A 20,166-nucleotide genomic window follows, 5' to 3' on the forward strand; every position below is an offset into this window, starting at 1 on the left:
ACATCACCACTTTTCATCAGACTCTCCAAGTTCATCTTATATAATGGAGTACTCTCTTCTCAATATGAATTCCACACATTCTCACCTTTTCTGGCAACATTCCGTCCGAAACACATACTTCATCTCACATTGTCAAATATTGACTTGCTCCCGAATCTCTTAAAAGTTTAATGTTTTTCCCCTCCTCCTCCTGGCACATATTTTATTTTCACACTAAACTTAAACTACAGACAACATTTTAAAAAGAACGGGCTTAACTGCAACTCTACCAAAATGCTTAACCATGTAATATTAAAGCATCTAGGAGAAAGTGAGGACTGCAGATGCTGGAGATCAGAGCTGAAAAATGTGTTGCTGGAAAAGCGCAGCAGGTCAGGCAGCATCCAAGGAGCAGGAGAATCAATGTTTCGAGCATAAGCCCTTCTTCAGGCAACACATCTTTCAGCTAAAGTTACAAGTCACACAACACCAGGTTATAGTCCAACAGGTTTAATTGGAAGCACTAGCTTTCGGAGCGCTGCTCCTTCATCGGGTGGTTGTGGAGGACACAATTGTAAGACACAGAATTTATAGCAAAAGTTTACAGTGTGATGTAAATGAAATTATACATTGAAAAATACCTTGATTGTTTGTTGAGTCTTTCATCTGAACACCATGATAGTTTCACTTCTTTCATATGTAAATCACAAAACTTTTTTTTAAAAGTTACATTCTCAGGTTAACTGTAATAGTTGAGGTTAGCCAGATAATATGTTAAAGGTGTTAGTCCCCTGTGGTCTCTGTCTGTGCCATAATGTTTATACTGATTCTAATCTAAAACATGAGTTAACAGAGTCTTACATTAATTCATGTAGTTTTTGAGCAAAGTACAATGTAACTCTGCAAGTACAAATTCACCCCACAAACATATATGTATATGTGTGCATGTGGGTTTGTGTGTGTCTGTCTGTGGTGGGGAGTTGTGAGTGTGACAGAGTGTATATGTGTGTGTATGAGTGTAGAGTGTCTAAGTCTGTGAGGGGATGCATGTGTGAGTGTGGGAGTGTGTGTCTGCAGGAGAGTGTGTGTGTGTATGGGGTAGGAGGTTGTGAGTGTCTGTGAGAGAGAGTGTATATGTGTGTGTTTGAGTGTGGAGTGGTCTAAGTCTGTGAGAGGATGCATGTGTGAATGTGGGAGTGTGTGTCTGTAGGTGTGTGTGTGAGTGTCTGTGTGCGTGTCTGAATATACATGTGTCCGTGTGTATGTGTGTCTCTAGGAGTGCCTGTGTGTGTGTGTGTGTATAGTGCAATGGTGGTCACCTGTAGTGTGACATGAACCCAAGGTCCAGGTTGAGGCCCTCCCTATGGGTACCGAACTTAGCTATCAGCCTCTGCTCGGCCACTTTTCGCTGCTGCCTGTCCCGAAGTCCGCCTTGGAGGATGGTCACCCGAAGGTCCAAGGTCGAATATCCTGGACTGCTGAAGTATTCTCCAACTGGGAGGGAACACTCCTGTCTGTCGATTGTTGTGTGGTGCCCATTCATCCGTTGTCGTAGCCTTTGCTCGGTTTCCCCAATGTACCATCCCTCAGGGCATCCTAGCCTGCAATGTATAAGATAGACATAGATGGCTGAGTCACATGAGTACCTGCCATGTACATGGTGGGAGATGTCCCCATGTGTAATGGTGGTATCCATGTCCACACTCTGACACGTCTTGCAGCGCTTACCGTGACAGGGTTGTATGTAGTTGTCCTGAATGCCAGGCAGCTTGCTACAAACAATGATCTGTTTGAGGTTTGGCAGTTGTTTAAAGGTGAGCAGTGGAGGGGTGGGGAAGGTCTTGGCGAGGTGCTCATCCTCATTGATAATGTGTTGCAGGTCACGAAGAACATGGCGTAGTTTTTCAGCTCCTGGAAAGTACTGGACAACGAAGGGTACCCTGTCAGTTGCAGCACGTGTCTGTCTCCTGAAGAATAATGACCATCAATCAATTCAACTTCATAGCTGAATCACATGATTCCTTCTGCACCCTCTGTTCTGATTCCATCCCATTTAGCACCGTAATAGTGCCATACAACACGATGGAGGAACTCTGTCACCACAAGGACTGTGCAGTGGTTATTCTTATCAACACTGAAATAACAATTGATACAGAACTGCAAGTATCTACACAAATGTGATGAACTGAGCAACATTCTTCTGCGATCTCAACCCTTTCTAGTTTTGCTTACAAATAGCATTCTACCGGCAATTAATTGAAAGAACAACTTATACAACTCCAGGAGAGGATCGTTTACCTGCTGATAATAAAAAGTAATTGAATAACTAAGGAGTAAAGAATGTCTCAACTGCGAACTAAATTTCTTTGGAAAACGGGAGCAGTAAAACATCAGTGGAATTCATGTCAGTGTTAATGGCCCTGAAGACTTTCCTTAGAATTCCATTTGCTTAATTTTCTGAATTTAAATCAAACAATACCTTTGACATTTTAGGGAATTAACATTAAAATGCAATGATTATAGAAGTCAGATCTTTTCAAAAAAAGAACAACTTCAGATATAAGGTTGAATTGCAGTGTGACTGACATTCAGAAATTCTTATACAACTTCACATATTAAGTTAAAAACAATTAAATGTGTTGACAAACACAAAGGAACAAAATAGACAAGCAAATTCAGCAGGAAACAAATCATTGGGATTTTTTAAATTCTCAAACATGGATGAGCAATCGATGTTGGAATAGACAGCAACAACCCATCCTGAGAACATTTTCTAAGCTTCCTTTTAATGAGTTTTTATTTAAACAGAATTCACACAACTAAATACGTTCTAAAGCCTACTTCTCCATTTATAATTTGTAATTTGGCAGTTCTTCTCTAATTCTTTCTCTTCCAGTGTACATAGATGTCTATGTCTAACATTGTTATGCAATTGAGCTCTTCTCCTTTTATTTTTATACCTTCCACTGGAGTAACTGCACTGTCAAGATCAATTTCTCTCCAGGTAACAAAATGACTTCCCACACTGCTCATCTGCTACCTGAGTCAAGTCTCAGTTTCCAAGTGTCCAATAAAATATAATAAAATTTCTCTCTTCATTATTATTCGTTTCTAATATAACTGCCTAAGTGGCACAATCTGTCGTAGCCAGACGTCAGGGTGGTATCACCTTTGAGATTTCTGCTCTATCATCAGAGTCATTGAGTTTTAAAGTGTAAAAAGAGGCCCTTTGGCCCATCATTTACACACTGTTCATCAAACATTCATCTATTCCAACTGGATGCTATAGCACTTAGCTAATAATCTTGTATGCTATGGCATTTCAAGTGTTCACCTAAATAGTTTTGAAAAGTCTTGAGGGTTTGCATCTCTACCATTTATTTAAGCAATGACTTCCATGATATTCATAGCTCTGTGGGTGAGGAAAGTTTTCCTGAAATACTTCCTATATGTCACGCTCTGTACTTTAAACTGTGCCCCAGATTATTGACAATTTCTACTGAGGGAGATCGATTATCTCTATTTACGCTTTTTACGTCCTCAGAACTTTGTCACACCTCAATCAGATCTGAACTCAACCTTTGCTATTCAAAGGAAAACAATCCCACTCTATCTAGTCATCTTGATAGCTGAATCATTCAAGACCATACAACGTCATGGTGAAGTTCTTCAGCACTCACTCTCGAGCAACCACATTTTAACTTTACAACGAAGCTCACACTGTACACAGTACGCGGGGTGTGGCCTGAGTAACAGGTACATAACTCCGGTACATAGCTCCATCATAACCTCCTTGGTCTTGCATTCAATGTCTTCACTCATAAAGGCAAGAATCCCAAGGTGTAACATTTCATGGTCTCCACACAGGACTTTGCTGGACAATGACAACAAACACTCCAATTCCATGTTTCAACACTTTGCCAATAAGCTTGTATGCTACAGCATTTCAAGCATTCATATCAATTTGGTTTGAAAAGTCTTGAGGGTTCGTGCCTCTACCACCCTTTAGGACAGTGATTTCCTCATAACCACAATCCTCTGACTAAAAAGATTTTACTCAAATCCCCTCTACATGTCCTGCTCAGTACTTTACAACTGCATACCCCTCTTCCAAGAATAAAGGATAGCCCCTATCTACCCTGTTTACACGTTCAATAGTTTGTACACCTCAATCAGGTTGACACCTTGTTTTTTGGTGCTGCTCCTGGCATGCTGTCCTGCATGCTCCCATTGTACCAGAATTGATCCCTGGCTGGATGGCAATGGTTCAGTGGAGGAGATGCAAATGGAGTTGCAGATTGTGTTTGAGTACAGTTCTGCTATTGCAAAAAGTCTCATGCATGCCTGGTTTGAGTGGTTTGTCTGTTTCAAGTCCATCCCATTGAGCAGTGTGATACTGCCACACGAACAGAGTTGTTGTCTCTGGTTTGTTACCCGTGCCACGTGATAGAGATTCGAGGAATAGGGAAAGAGAACACTTAAATGCGTGGCTACAGGGATGGTGCAGGAGGGAGGGATTCCGGTTTTTGGATAACTGGGGTTCTTTCTGGGGACGGTGGGACCTCTATAAACAGGATGGTCTACACCTGAACCTGAGGGGCACCAGTATCCTTGGGGGGAGGTTTGCTAGTGCTCTTGGGGGGGGTTTAAACTAACTCTGCAGGGGCATGGGAACCCAGATTGTAGCTTCAGGGTGCAGGGCCTGGAGTGTAGGGAGGTTAGGAACATGGCATCAATTTCCAAGGAGGGTGCCTGTAAACAGGAAAGTGGCTTGAAATGTGTATACTTCAATGCAAGAAGTATACGAAATAAGGTAGGTGAACTTGCAGCGTGGGTTGGTACCTGGGACTTCGATGTTGTGGCTATTACGGAGACATGGCTAGAACAGGGACAGGATTGGCTGTTGCAGGTTCCAGGATTTAAATGTTTTAGTAGGGTCAGAGGTGGGGGTAAAAGAGGGGGAGGTGTGGCATTGCTTGTCAAAGATAGTATTACAGTGGTGGAAAGGACGATGGATGAGGACTTGCCATCTGAGGTAGTTTGGGCTGAGGTTAGGAATAGGAAAGGTGAGATCACCCTGTTAGGAGTCTTTTACAGGCCTCCTAATAGTCCTAGAATCATTGAAGAAAGGATAGGGAAGGTGATTCAGGAGATGAGTGACAGTAATAGGGTGGTTGTTATGGGGGACTTTAACTTTCCTGATATTGATTGGGAAAGCTATAGCTCAAGTTCATTAGATGGGTCAGTGTTTGTTCAATGTGTGCAGGAGAGTTTCCTGACACAATATGTAGACAGGCCAACAAGAGGTGAGGCCATACTGGATTTGGTTCTGGGTAACGAACCAGGCCAGGTGTTAGAATTAGAGGTAGGTGAGCACTTTGGGGATAGTGACCATAATTCGGTGATTTTTACTCTCGTGATGGAGAGGGATAAGTGTGTACTACAGGGCAAGAGTTATAGCTGGGGTCAGGGAAATTATGATGCGGTGAGGCATGACTTAGGATGTGTGGCTTGGAAAAGTAGACTCCAAGGCAAGAGTGTAAATGATATGTGGAGCTTGTTCAAGGAGCAACTATTGAGTGTCCTTGATAATTATGTACCTGTCAGGCAGGGAGGAAAGGGTCGTGCGAGGGAGCCGTGGTTTAATAAGGAATTGGAATCCCTTGTTCAATGGAAGAGGGCGGCCTATCTCAAGATGAGACGTGAAGGTTCAATTGGGGCGATTGAGAGTTATAGGGTAGCCAGGAAGGACCTGAAGAGAGAGCTAAGAGCAGCAAGGAGGGGACATGAAAGGTCCTTAGTCGGTAGGATTAGGGAAAACCCTAAGGCTTTCTATAGGTATGTTAGGAATAAAAGAATGACTAGGGTAGGAATAGGTCCAGTCAAGGATAGTAGTGGGAAGTTGCGTGTGGAGGCGGAAGAGATTGGGGAGACACTGAATGAATACTTTTCTTCAGTATTTACTCAGGAACAGGGCATTGTCGTCGATGTGAATACTGAGTCACAATTAAGTAGAATGGATGGCTTTGAGGTATGTAGAGAAGAGGTGTTGGAAATCCTGGAAAAGGTGAAAATAGATAAGTCCCCTGGGCCTGATGGCATTTATCCTAGGATTCTCTGGGAAGCAAGGGAGGAGATTGCAGAGCCATTGGCCTTGATTTTTATGTCCTCTTTGTCTACAGGAGTAGTGCCAGAAGACTGGAGGATAGCAAATGTGGTTCCCTTGTTCAAAAAGGGGAGTAGGGATAACCCTAGTAACTATAGGCCGGTGAGTCTCACTTCTGTTGTGGGCAAAGTCTTAGAGAGAATTGTAAGGGATAGGATTTATGCACATCTGGATAGGAATAATGTGATCAAGGATAGTCAGCATGGTTTTGTGAAGGGCAGGTCGTGCCTCACAAACCTTATTGAATTCTTTGAAAAGGTGACGAAGGAGGTTGATGAGGGGAAAGCGGTAGATGTGGTATATATGGATTTTAGTAAGGCGTTTGATAAGGTTCCCCATGGTAGGCTACTGCAGAAAATACGGAGATATGGCATTGAGGGTGAGTTGGAGGTTTGGATTAGGAATTGGCTGGATGGAAGAAGACAGAGGGTAGTAGTTGATGGCAAAGTTTCTTCATGGAGTGCCGTCACTAGCGGTGTTCCGCAAGGATCTGTTTTGGGACCATTGCTGTTTGTCATTTTTATAAATGACCTGGAAGAGGGGTTAGAAGGTTGGGTGAGCAAGTTTGCGGATGATACAAAAGTCGGAGGAGTTGTTGACAGTGAGGAAGGATGTGGCAGGTTACAGCAGGATATAGAGAAGCTGCAGAGCTGGGCAGAAAGGTGGCAAATGGAATTCAATGTAGCTAAGTGTGAGGTGATTCACTTTGGGAAGAATAACAAAAAGATGGGGTACTGGGCTAATGGTCGGATACTTGGTAGTGTGGATGAGCAGAGGGATCTTGGTGTCCATGTACACAGATCTCTGAAAGTTGCCACCCAGGTAAATAGTGCGGTGAGGAAGGCATATGGCGTACTGGCTTTTATTGGTAGAGGAATTGAGTTCTGGAGTCCTGAGGTCATGATGCAGTTGTATAAAACTCTGGTGCGGCCGCATCTGGAATATTGTGTGCAGTTTTGGTCGCCATACTATAGGAAGGATGTGGAGGCACTGGAACGGGTGCAGAGGAGGTTTACCAGGATGTTGCCTGGTATGGAAGGAAGATCGTATGAGGAAAGACTGAGACACTTGGGGCTGTTTTCATTAGAGAAAAGAAGGTTTAGGGGTGACTTGATTGAGGTGTACAAGATGATTAGGGGGTTAGATAGGGTTGACAGTGTGAACCTTTTCCCGCGTATGGAGTCGGGTATTACAAGGGGGCATAGCTTTAAATTAGGGGGGGGGTAGATATAGGACTGAAGTTAGGGGTAGGTTCTTCACTCAGCGAGTCGTAAGTTCATGGAATGCCCTGCCAGTAGCAGTGGTGGACTCTCCCTCTTTATGGGCATTTAAGCGGGCATTGGATAGGTATATGGAGGATAGTGGGCTAGTGTAGGTTAGGTGGGCTTGGATCGGCGCAACATCGAGGGCCAAAGGGCCTGTACTGCGCTGTATTCTTCTATGTTCTATGTTCTATGACAGAGTGTAATGCATTCTCAATATGATAGGGAGTTTGTCTTCACAAGTACTGTGTCGTGGTCACTCTTACCCATTCTGAAATGAACAGATGCATCTACATATGCAGATTGATGAGCATGAGGCCAAGTCGGGTTGTCCTCTTGTTCGTTCCCTCATCACCTGTTACAGATCCAATCTTCCAAACCAGTACTTCTGCAGCTGTACAGGGCCCTGGTGAGACCACACCTGGATTACTGGGTGCAGTTCTGGTCTCCAAATTTGAGAAAAGACATTCTGGCTATTGAGGGAATGGCAGGATTACCTTACACTGAAAGACTGAAGCGACTGGGCTTGTATACCCTTGAGTTTCGAAGATTGAGAGGGGATCTGATTGAGATGTATAAGATTATGAAAGGATTGGACACTCTGGCAGTAGGAAACATATTTCCACTGATGGGTGAGTGCCGAACCAGAGGACACAGCTTAAAAATACAGTGTAGACCATTTAGGACAGAGCTCAGGAGAAACTTCTTCACCCAGAGAGTGGTGGCTGTGTGGAATGCTCTGCCCCAGAGGGCAGTGGAGGCCCACTCTCTGGATTCATTTAAGAAAGAGTTGGATAGAGCTCTCAAAGATAGTGGAATCAAAGGTTATGGAGATAAGGCAGGAACAGGATACTGATTAGGAATGATCAGCCATGATTACATTGAATGGCAGTGCAGGCTCGAAGGGCTGAATGGCCTACTCCTGCACCTATTGTCTATTGTCTATTGTACTCACCAACTCGGTCAGTAATGTCACTGCTCAGGCCTGCATGGTGATGGACATTAAAGCCACCCCCCGGACTCAGACTATGTTCTGTGACCTTGCTTCATGCAATTCTTCCTCAAAACGTTATACAACATGGAGGATGATGGATTCACAAGCTGAGGGAGACGATTGGAGTGTGGGGAAGAAGTGGCGTGGATCAATAGTGGTATTCAACAGAAAGTTTCCTTGGCCATATTTGACCTCATACCATGATAATTAGTGAAGTCCAGAGTAAATGTTAACAACTTCCAACACAATTCCCTCCCGACTGTCTCTCAATGTGCTGCCACCACTGCTCAGTCCGTCCTGTCGATGGGATGGGAAATGCACAGGGGGTTGGTGATAATGGTGTTTGAGAAATTGTTGGCCAATATGATTCTGTGAGTATGACTATTCAGGCTATTGCTTGACTAGTCTGTGAGGCAGTCCTCCCAGTTTTGAAACTATCTCTGCGATATTAATACCGAAGACTCTGCAGGGCTAACAGTGGTTAGTTTGTTCCTGTTGGTCCAGTGCATGGGTCCCAGCTGGTCTGTTCAGTTTCATTCATTGGTTTTGCGACTTTTTGGAAGAGCTGATAGAACTTAAGGGTTTTTTAGGCACTTTCAGAGGGCAATGAAGAGTCAACCATATTGCTATGGTCTGAAGTCACAAGTAGGCGGCAGCAAGTAAAGATAGCAGATTTGCTTCTCCTAAGGACATTACTGAACCAGATGGGTTTCTATGACAAGCAATAATGGCTTCAGGGTCACTATTATAGATTTTAAATTCCATATTTTTGTTGAATTCAAATTCCAACATTAATCTGGTTTTATTCAAAGCGAAGTCTCCAGAGAAATTTGCCTGGGTCTCTGGATTAGTTCAATGATAACATTGCAAAAAAAGAAAGACAAAAGACTACAGATTATCTTGTATTTATACATGCACACGGAAAAACCAAAACAGTCAGAAGCTGCTTACAACTCTTCCTAAATAGGCCATTATATATTTACCGACAGTTTTTGTAGTTTGTTATCATAGTAAAACTGTTTTGTGCAACAGTCAGTACTTAGCAATGTTGGTGAAATGTCCAGTACTCTGTGTTCAATCATGCTAACTTGCATTTGTAATACTATCATGTAACCTAACGATCCTTTCTTTCTGGCCAATAGTCAGTGTCTGACCCAATCAAGAAGGAAAAATAACTAAAACTGGCAAATGATAAATATTGATCCAACTCATCCTGGATACGTCAAAGCACAGTAACCAGTACAACCAGTATATTCATTTCCAAGTATGATTTTTCACGACCAATACATGAACAAGGATCAGAACTAGGCCACTCGGCCCGTCGAGCTGGCTCCATCATTCAGTAAGATCAGATGGTTGATCAGATTTTAACCTCAACTCGACATTTCTTCATATCCTCAGTCATCTTTCATCCTTTTGGCAATCAAGAATCTGTCTACCTCTGCCTAAAAATATTTAAGGATACTGCACCACAGCCTTTTGGCAAAAGTCATTCCAAAGACTCACAATCTTCTGAAGGAAGAAATGGTTCCACATCTCTTTTAAATCAGCAAAACCCCCAGTTTTAAACTATGACCCCTAGTTCTATGTACACCCACAAGAGGAAACGTCCTTTCAATATCTACACGGTCAAGTCCCCTCAGGATCTTACATGTTTACGTTAAGTCATCTCCGACACTACTAAACTCCAGAGAACACAGGGCTAGCCTGTTCAGCCTTTCTTCAAAAGGCAATCTGCTCATTCCAGGTACAATCAAGTAAACCTTCTCTGAACTGCTTCCAACACATTAACACCTGCAGTTTCCTGTTTACCGCCTCCCTCTCCTTATGAATAAAGAAGTTGGATTATCTATTTTTCAATCTAGAGGAACCTTCACCTATTAGTTTGTATACATTTGGCTAACTTTCTCTCAGTTTTCCTGCATTTTAGTAAACCTGTGCAGGATGTTCTATTCTGTCCAATCTTCTAACCTGCCATCTGTCTTTGCAGAAATAAATGTCTTTTCTCTGAGTTTGATACTAACTTTGACTTTTCTCATTAACCATGAACAGCATGTCCGTCCATTACAAGTTTTCTCCTTTGTTGGAATGCATCCACTCCACACTTTCCCTAATATCCCCCAAAATGCTAACCACCACAACTTGACTGACCTATCCCTTAACCTAAATTGCCTTTTCACACTCACGTTTCTCTCTGTGAAGGTAGCCAAATGCACAAACCCTCCATCAATGAAGTGTCCCAGCGATCCACTGGGTTTCACAAGCTTTGGTTCTTCTATCTCCAAGCTTTTTATGCTTCACATTAACTCTGCTCGGTCTGAGTAAAATGCGATCAAACAGCAACAAAAGCCAAGCTTTTCCCCGTACATGTATGTGCTTTCACACCTGTTCTTCCCAACATTTTCCCTAATCTGAGGGGTTCTACTGCAGGTTGCTGCAAGGTCTTGGACAAGTTGTTGTTTCTTAAAACAGTGTGCCATTAGGTTGTTGCTTAAACTACAGCATTTACAGAGTGTGTTTAGATTGTCACATCTTGCCTGCAAGACAGGAAAACACCGCCACCCCCGCACCCCCCCTCCCACAAACACCCCCCCACCCCAGGACAACCAATTGCTTACGTCACCAGAACAAATTAACCAATTAACATCTCATTCCCTCCTTTTATCATTCCATAACTAATTACATGGGGCTGAAAAAGGCGCTAGCAGCTCATTCATGAGAATCTGACAGCCAGCATTTAAGCAAGTTATTCACACACCATACAATGATTATAACAACAAGAATTACTAGTCCATGCAATAGATAGGAACCCCAGGATCCTCCCATGTGGAAAAAAAAGTGTTCACCAGTAAAGTTCTTAAATCCACAGTCCTTACTGACCAGTCCACCCTTTCCAAGTTGAATGGAAATGAACCAGTTATCCAAACACTCCTTCAATAAAGTCCAACCTGAAAACAAAATCCAGTCTGTCCTTACACATCATTCCATGGAGAAATCTGAGTTCTTGAATAAGGGCAGTTAAATACTTAACAAAACTGATGAGACTTGTGGAGATGCTTCAGATGGAGAATAGCAGCGCATCTGAGCGTGAAATGCGGCAGTGCCAGCTGCAGGGTAGGTATACGTAGTATGTGGAATGGCTGGGGTTGGTTCTGTTTTATACAATGGAGAGGAGATGCTTGGATCAGTGCTGTTCCTGCAAGTCATAGAGGTCCCATGCAATGAAGTGTGCTCCCAAGGCAGTGGCTAGGTGTAGCCATCAGTTTGTTTTTGGCCATCTTTGTGTTCGCCGTTGCAATTCCCAACAAGAGAGTCTGAGGATTTTCAGGATCATATCGAATAGCATTTAATGCATTCTTTGCAGCTTCTGCTCCCACTCTGCCATCAACTGTAACAAAGCCAAGTGGTTATTTTGATGTTAGCTTGATCAGCGAACCTTCATATCCCTTAAGTGGTTAAAAGAGAACATAAAACTCACGTGGTTTAATATCCATAGGAAGGCCACTGACAAAAAGCGCACGCACCTCCTCTTCACTGTTGTTAGCTTCATCACTTTCCATGCTCATGACTGGGGAGCTGATTGAATCTGTTGTGTCACCTTATTCCAGGCAGGTAGTGCTGGTGCTGGGAGAGGAGGAGGTTTTTCCAGAATGGGTGCGATACATTCCAAGGTCAATTGTCTGTCAGAAGACCTGAGCAAGGTTCCCAGGAATGTGATGTGTCACTGAGTGCACAATGGCTAACATTTCCAGGGGCCTGGGTAAGTGGGACTTGAATCAGGTTATGGAGGGGTGTGTGGTGGTCCTAAGGCATGCTTTACACATGAATGGGGACAATGTAGAGACAATGTTAGCTGCTGAAAGTATCTTTGCATTTCCTCTCTCATTCCCTCCTTGCCAAGGTGGGTATCAGTGTGAAGACAGTCAATAGCATTGGTAACAAAGCATCAGGTATACACACTTGGCCAACTGGAAACACACTTGGCCAACTGGAGTGATCCAGAAGCCTTTTGATGCACAGTGTGAACACCCATGCATCTTCCATATTTGTTTTCCTGGGTCAGGGGCGTCCCCCTGTAGACCCTCCACAGTGACAATGTCTGATATGCCCGTTGTTTTTGAGGCAGGTGATCGATTTAGCACCTGTCGGTTCACAGAGGACACAATAAGCAGCGATAAAGTAGAATGGCGTGTTGTTTCCCTGGTGCCAGGATCAAGGATGTCTCAGAGAGGGTGCAGAATCTTCTCACGGGGGAGAAGGGCCAGCAGGAGGTCATTGTCCACATTGGAACCAACGACATAGGAAGGGAAAAGGTTGAGATTCTGAAGGGAGATTACAGAGAGTTAGGCAGAAATTTAAAAAGGAGGTCCTCAAGGGTAGTAATATCTGGATTACTCCCAGTGCTACGAGCTAGTGAGGGCAGGAATAGGAGGATAGAGCAGATAAATGCATGGCTGAGGAACTGGTGTATGAGGGAAGGATTCACATTTTTGGATCATTGGAATCTCTTTTGGGGTAGAAGTGACCTGTACAAGAAGGATGGATTGCACCTAAATTGGAAGGGGACTAATATACTGGCAGGGAAATTTGCTAGAGTTGCTCAGGAGGATTTAAACGAGTAAGGTGTGGGGGTGGGACGCAGGGAGATAGTGAGGAAAGAGATGAATGTGAGACTAGTAAAGTTGAGAACAGAAGCAAGTCAGTCAGGGCAAGCAGGGACAAGGTAGGACTAATAGATCAAACCGCATTTATTTCAGTGCGAGGGGCCTAACAAGGAAGGCAGATGAACTCAGGGCATGGTTAGGAACATGGGACTGGGATATCATAGCAATTACAGAAACATGGCTCAGGGATGGGCAGGACCTGCAGCTAAATGTTCCAGGATACAAATGCAACAGGAAGATAGAAAGGGAGGCAAGAGAGGAGGGGGAATGGCATTTTTGATAAGGGATAGCATTACAGCTAGGCTGAGGGAGGATATTCCCGGAAATACATCCAGGGAAGTTATTTGGGTGGAACTGAGAAATAAGAAAGGGATGATCACCTTATTGGGATTGTATTATAGACCCCCTAATAGTCAGAGGGAAATTGAGAAACAAACTTGTAAGGAGATCTCAGCTATCTGTAAGAATAATAAGGTGGTTATGATCGGGGATTTTAACTTTCCAAACATAGACTGGGACTGCCATAGTCTTAAAGGTTTAGATGGAGAGGAATTTCTTAAGTGCGTAGAAGACAATTTTCTGATTCAGTATGTGGATGTATCTACTAGAGAAGGTGCAAAACATGACCTACTCTTGGGAAATAAGGCAGGGCAGGTGACTGAGGCGTCAATGGGGGAGCAGTTTAGTTTAGATTAGATTAGATGAGATGAGTTACAGTGTGGAAACAGGCCCTTCGGCCCAACAAGTCCACACCGACACGCCAAAGAGCAAACCACCCAGACCCATTCCCCTACATTTACCCCTTCAACTAACACTATGGGCAATTTAGCGTGGCCAATTCAGCTCACCTGCACATGTTTGGACTGTGGGAGGAAACCGGAACGCCCGGAGAAAACCCACGCAGACACGGGGAGAATGTGCAAACTCCACACAGTCAGTCACCTGTGGCGGGAATTGAACCCGGATCTCTGGCGCTGTGAGGCAGCAGTGCTAACCACTGTGCCCACTTTGCGGCCAGCGACCATAATTCTATTCATTTTAAAATAGTGATGGAAAAGGATAGACCAGATCTAAAAGTTGAAGTTCTAAATTGGAGAAAGGCCAATTTTGACAGTGTTGGGCAAGAACTTTTGAAAGCTGATTGTGGGCAGATGTCCGCAGGTAAAGGGACGGCTGGAAAATGGGAAGCCTTCAGAAATGAGATCATGAGAATCGAGAGAAAGTATATTCCTGTCAGGGTGAAAGGAAAGGCTAGTAAGTATAGGGAATGCTGGATGACTAAAGAAATTGAGGGTTTGGTTAAGAAAAAGAAGGAAGCATATGTAAGGTATAGACAGGATCGATCGAGAGAATCCTTAGAAGAGTATAAAGGAAGTAGGAGTATACTTAAGGAGGAAATCAGGAGGGCAAAAAGGGGACATGAGATAGCTTTGGCAAATAAAATTAAGGAGAATTCAAAGGGTTTTTACAAATACATTAAGGACAAAAGGGTAACAAGGGAGATAATAGGGCCCCTCAAAGATCAGCAAGGCGGCCTTTGTGTGGAGCCACAGAAAATTGAGGACATACTAGATGAGTATTTTGCATCAGTATTTACTTTGGAAAAGGAAGATATAGAATGTAGGGAAATAGATGGTGACATTTTGCAAAATGTCCACATTACAGAGGAGGAAGTGCTGGATGTCTTGAAACAGGTAAAGGTGGATAAATCACCAGGACCTGATCAGGTGTACTCTAGAACTCCGTGGGAAGCTAGAGAAGCGATTGCTGGGCCTCTTGCTGAGATATTTGTATCATCAATAGTCACAGGTGTGGTGCCTGAAGACTGGAAGTTGGCATTTGTGGTGCCACTGTTTAAGAAGGGCAGTAAAGACAAGCCAGGGAACTATAGACCGGTGAGCCTGACTTCGATGGTGGGCAGGTTGTTGGAGGGAATCTTGAGGGACAGGATGTACATGTATTTGGAAAGGCAAGGACTAATTCAGGATAGTCAACATGGCTTTGTGCGTGGGAAATCATGTCTCACAAATTTGATTGAGTTTTTTGAAGAAGTAACAAAGAGGATTGATGAGGGCAGAGCGGTAGTTGTCATCGATATGGACTTCATGGGAGACTGATTAGCAAGGTGAGTTCTCATGAAATAAAGGGAGAACGAGCCACTTGGATGCAGAACTGGCTCAAAGGTAGAAGACAGAGGGTGCTGGTGGAGGGTTGTTTTTCAGACTGGAGGCCTGTGACCAGTGGAGTGCTACAAGGATTGGTGCTGGGTCCACTACTTTTTGTCATTTACATAAATGGTTTGGATGCGAGCATAAGACATACAGTTAGTAAGTTTGCAGATTACACCAAAATTGGAGGTGTAGTGGACAGTGAAGAGGGTTACCTCAAATTACAACAGAATCTTGACCAGATGGGCCAGTGGGCTTAGAAGTGGCAGATGGAGTTTAATTCAGATAAATGCAAGGTGCTGCATTTTTGGAAAGCAAATCTTAGCAGGACTTATACACTTACTGGTAAGGTTCGAGGGAGTGTTGTTAAACAAAGAGACCTTGGAGTGCAGGTTCATAGCTCCTTGAAAGTGGAGTCTCAGGTAGATAGGATAGTGAAGAAGGCATTTGGTATGCTTTCTTTTATTGGTCAGAGAATTGAGTACAGGAGCTGAGAGGCCATGTTGCGGCTGTACAGGACATTAGATAGGCCACTGTTGGATAATTGCATGCAATTCTGGTCTCCTTCCTAACGGACAGATGTTGTGAAAATTGAAAGGGTTCAGAAAAGAATTATAAGGATGTTGCCAGGATTGGAGGATTTGAGATATAAGGAGAGGCTGAACAGGCTAAGGCTGTTTTCCCTGGAGCGTCAGAGGCTGGGGGGGTGACCTTATAGAGGTTTACAAAATTATGAGGGGCATGGATAGGGTAAATAGGCAAAGTCTTTTCCCTGGGGTCGGGGAGTCCAGAACTCGAGGGCATAGGTTTAGGGTGAGAGGGGAAAGATATAAAAGAGACCTAAGGGGCAACTTTTTCACACAGAGGGTGGTACCGGTATGGAATGAGCTGCCAGAGGAAGTGGTGGAGGTTGGTACAATTGCAACATTTAAGAAGCTTTTGGATGGGTTATATGAATAGGAAGTGTTTGGAAGGATGTGGACCGGGTGCTGGCAGTTTGGACTAGATTGGGTTGGGATATCTGGTCGGCATGGACGGGTTGGACCAAAGGATCTGTCTCCATGCTGTACATCTCTTTGACTCTAATCGAATTGCGGGTTGCTGCCGTGTCTTTGGCAGCTCCATCAGCTCTGGCATTGCTATTGCTGATGCCCGTATTATCCAATACATGGGCAGCACATTTGATTATGGCCAATTGCTTGGGGAGGCAATCCTACTCCTGGTCATTAGTGTCATTATTTTGAAACATTATTGGCAGACCAGACCTGTCAGCAGGTACCTTCATTTTATTCCCACCTGATTGTCCGCTTGGTGTTTCAAACCTGATTTCTTATTTTGCCTCTCCTTTCCCAACTTTTCCTGTTTTTCTCTTCTCATATTATAATTCTCACACTGACTCTTCAATGCCCCCCAAGGCTTAGAGTTTCCATCATGATCACACTCAATAATCCCTCTTTGACGTGTGTCAATATCCCAACTGGCCTGTTTAGATTTATTTATTATTTTCTCAACAGTCTTTCTCCACATGGATATTAAAATTTTCCATTTAGTCCCCATATTGCATTTCCAAATTGCCTCTTCGGCTTTTAAACATTTATCTCTGTCCCAAGTTCCTCCCATTGGACAAATTTGGATTAGATTAGATTCCCTACAGTGTGGAAACAGGCCCTTCAGCCCAACAAGTCCACACTGACCTTCCAAAGAGTAACCCACCCTGACCCATTTCCTCTGACTAATGCACCTAACACTATGGGCAATTCAGCATGTCCAATTCACCTGACCTGCGCATCTTTGGTTGAAACTTTATTGCTGGAACAGCACAGCAGGTCAGGCAGCATCCAGGGAACAGGAGATTCGACGTTTCGGGCACAGGCCCTTCTTCAGGAATGAGCGCTCATTCCTGAAGAAGGGCCTGTGCCCGAAACGTCGAATCTCCTGTTCCCTGGATGCTGCCTGACCTGCTGTGCTGTTCCAGCAATAAAGTTTCAACTTTGATCTCCAGCATCTGCAGACCTCACTTTCTCCTGCGCATCTTTGGACTGTGGGTGGAAACCAGAGCAAACCATGTCGACACGGGGAGAGTGTGCAAATTCCACTCCGAGGCTAGAATAGAACGTGGGACCTTGGTGCTGTGAGGCAGCAGTGCTAACCACTGAGCCACCGTGCCGCCCTACCACCCCAATTTTTTATTTAAACATCTTTGGCAGGCACCTGAATAGTTCTTCATTTTGGGGGTCATCCTGGCATAACCGATGTAAAAGGGTTCTGGCACCCGAATTATCCAACGTCTGTCCCATTTTTAAAGTCTCAACTTCCAAACTTATCTCTATATACTAGTTCAATGCCCTGAGTCTCCACACCCATCTCTTAACAACCGGTCGAAGGCAGGGTGATCGAGACAGACACAGTAGTTATCCTTTACCTTCTGGACTATGTTCCGGGGCCTCAAATCCCACTATTCGAGGACTCTAACCTCTGACTTCCAGGGGGACTCTATCCTCCCTAGAACAAACTCATTAGTGTACCAGTGCATAAGTTATCTCAAAGATTCTGTCACCTCAGAGTGCTTGGGGACGAGCGATCGACTGAGTGATAGGTTAGTGAGAGAGATCAAAGTAAATCTTACCTAGTGGGCCCGTCCGTCTCACGTTACTGTCACACAAGCGATCACTTACTCAGTCCGCCTAGAAGCTCCATATATGTTCAAGAAAATCAATTTTCCACGTTGAGGAAAAATTATCTTCAATTTGTTAATGGTGTAACAATGTGTTTTACAGCAACGACAATGATAAGAATTGCAGAGCACATTTTGAACTCTGCAATTGAAAGAAATTGGTCACAATGCAGCCCGGAGAAGTTGCATACATGTAAGAGACCTAATCATGGTCTACCTCACTTGCACTAGATAGGCCTGAGATTCAATTTCCCCTCTGCGGTTGAGCTGAACTCAAGGAGAAATACGAAAGCGGCATTTGGTTGTGCAGAGCTTGAATATTGCTGAAAAAGGACACGGTATGTCAAAGCAGCTCATCTTGAAATCATCAGAACAACTCACAAGAACATGAAAGAAAGCAGGAAAAAAAATCTTTATACTGTGTGACAGGGAATTGCTGGTTAGTTGGCAATTATCAATTATCAGGAGCGATTATTGGTTCACCAACAGGACAAAGTACTCAGGATGTTTTTATCCTGTCCCAGCACAGGTATAGCAAGGACAGTTGTTGCACCCTTCTCTGTTTTAATTCAGGTCAGCTCTCTCAACATCAGTGTGTTCACTTTTACACTGGCCAGTGCTTTCATTCATGTATGCATCAGGCAGGCTTCAACATATCATTGAACATAGCCCTGAACACTCCACCACATAACTGCAGCCTTCCAATGCCTATCTGCATTGTCCTAAAGTTGGTGCTGGTCAAAATTCACAACACACGAAGGGTTAGCAACTCTACAGTTGGCAAGCTATCCTTCCCAATTTGATTTGCTTTTGTATCGGAGAGTTAACTTGAGCACTCTTTTCCAGCCAACAAGCTGCTGACAAGACTGCCTACATTTATGTCAAAAATGATACAAATGTAGGGAATGTTAAAAAAAATCAACCTGACTAACCCAGAGTACATATGCTCTTGACTTTGCTGCATTCTTATTGTAAGAAGCACACACACACAGAAATGGCCAGATCAATTTGGTACAGAGTCCTTCAGATCTGCAAGGTCAAAAGTTTGATTTCCTGCTTGGACTCATTTCACTAACCTCAGCCACTGCAGTGGTCTGTGTGTGCCAATGGTCAGAGTCGCATGACACCAGGTTATAGTCCAACAGGTTTATTTGAAAGCACAAGGTTGCACACCTATGTCATAGTACTTCTGAACTTGTCTACCCCAATCCAACACTGGCACCTCCACATCATATGTGCTAATGGATTTTAGTGTTGCTAGTTGAACGAGGAGCTGAACTGTCATGAAATCTGGAATGTAAGCAGATTCCAGATCAGTTCTGACACCACCCACATTAAAATCAAACATGATAAACATTGGAGCTGACAAAATAATATCACATAAGCTCAAACACTCCCTGGCAGTTGAGGAAATTTAGCCCCAGATATCCTTGGGAGCACTTTTGGGAGGAAAGGGTCCAGAGTACTTTGGCAAAGTAGAATGTTTGTCACTCCATGAACATGAACCTGACCAATGTCAATTCTCGGGATTGGAGATATGGGACTGAATTTGTTTAATGCTTGCCCTATCACTTGAAATCAGAAGAGAGGTCACATACCACAGTAGTGATAAGTCCTGAGAAAAATAAACATTTGCAGTTTTTGTTAGTCGGTCAATTTCTGTACAAGAGTCAATACGTTTGAGAATAACTGTAGTGCTCATAGTCAGTCCTTTTACAATTCGTCAGGCCACTGGTTGACGTGTTCTTCAGGCATCGCAACTACCGAGTACTGTTGAGGATAAAGCAGGATTCATTAACTCATTAACTTCATTAACACAGTCCATGCACCTAAGTCAAAATTAATCTTTTCTCAAGTTCCTCTCTGGCCTGCCACAAGAATAGCAATATTACTCAATGGAATTCCTCTGTATTTCATTGTTGAGTTCCCCAATTAAAACAATATATGATGAATCAATAATTGTCTTTCCTTGTTTGCAGACTTTTTACTCTGACAGGTAAATTAATACTGGAGAATATTGAAAAATGTGAAGAAAAGAAAATTTCCTTCATAGAAGGACCAGAAGAAGGTTGTGACAGTATCCTCAGGCACCAATGTGGTGACAAGCAATACTACTACTCTTCTACAAACCATCCACCTAGAATGATGCAGACCCTCCTGTGTGTGGTTATCGGCATTCAAGATGATGAAGTAACACTGGATGAGTCTGTACAAAACCATTCTTCAGGGGACAGCATGCTCCTGCATAACATGCAAGAA

General features: G+C 43.6%; 1 long non-coding RNA gene and 1 pseudogene across 1 annotated transcript; both read right to left on the reverse strand.

Moving 5' to 3' along the window:
* Window positions 1-536: 536 nt before the first annotated feature.
* Window positions 537-18,329, reverse strand: LOC148145146 (uncharacterized). The gene is made up of 3 exons (XR_015751006.1): window positions 17,860-18,329; window positions 1,708-1,946; window positions 537-1,580 (listed from the first exon to the last, which is right to left on the reverse strand). It is a non-coding gene; the product is annotated as an uncharacterized LOC148145146 (long non-coding RNA).
* LOC122563285 (RNA-binding protein with multiple splicing 2 pseudogene) lies at window positions 11,004-12,647 on the reverse strand (annotated as a pseudogene).
* Window positions 18,330-20,166: the final 1,837 nt, after the last annotated feature.

This window comes from Chiloscyllium plagiosum, unplaced genomic scaffold (assembly GCF_037043375.1).
Source record: "Chiloscyllium plagiosum isolate Xiang-an unplaced genomic scaffold, Cpla_swu_hap1 HiC_scaffold_26, whole genome shotgun sequence".
In the NCBI taxonomy this organism is placed as follows: domain Eukaryota; kingdom Metazoa; phylum Chordata; class Chondrichthyes; order Orectolobiformes; family Hemiscylliidae; genus Chiloscyllium; species Chiloscyllium plagiosum.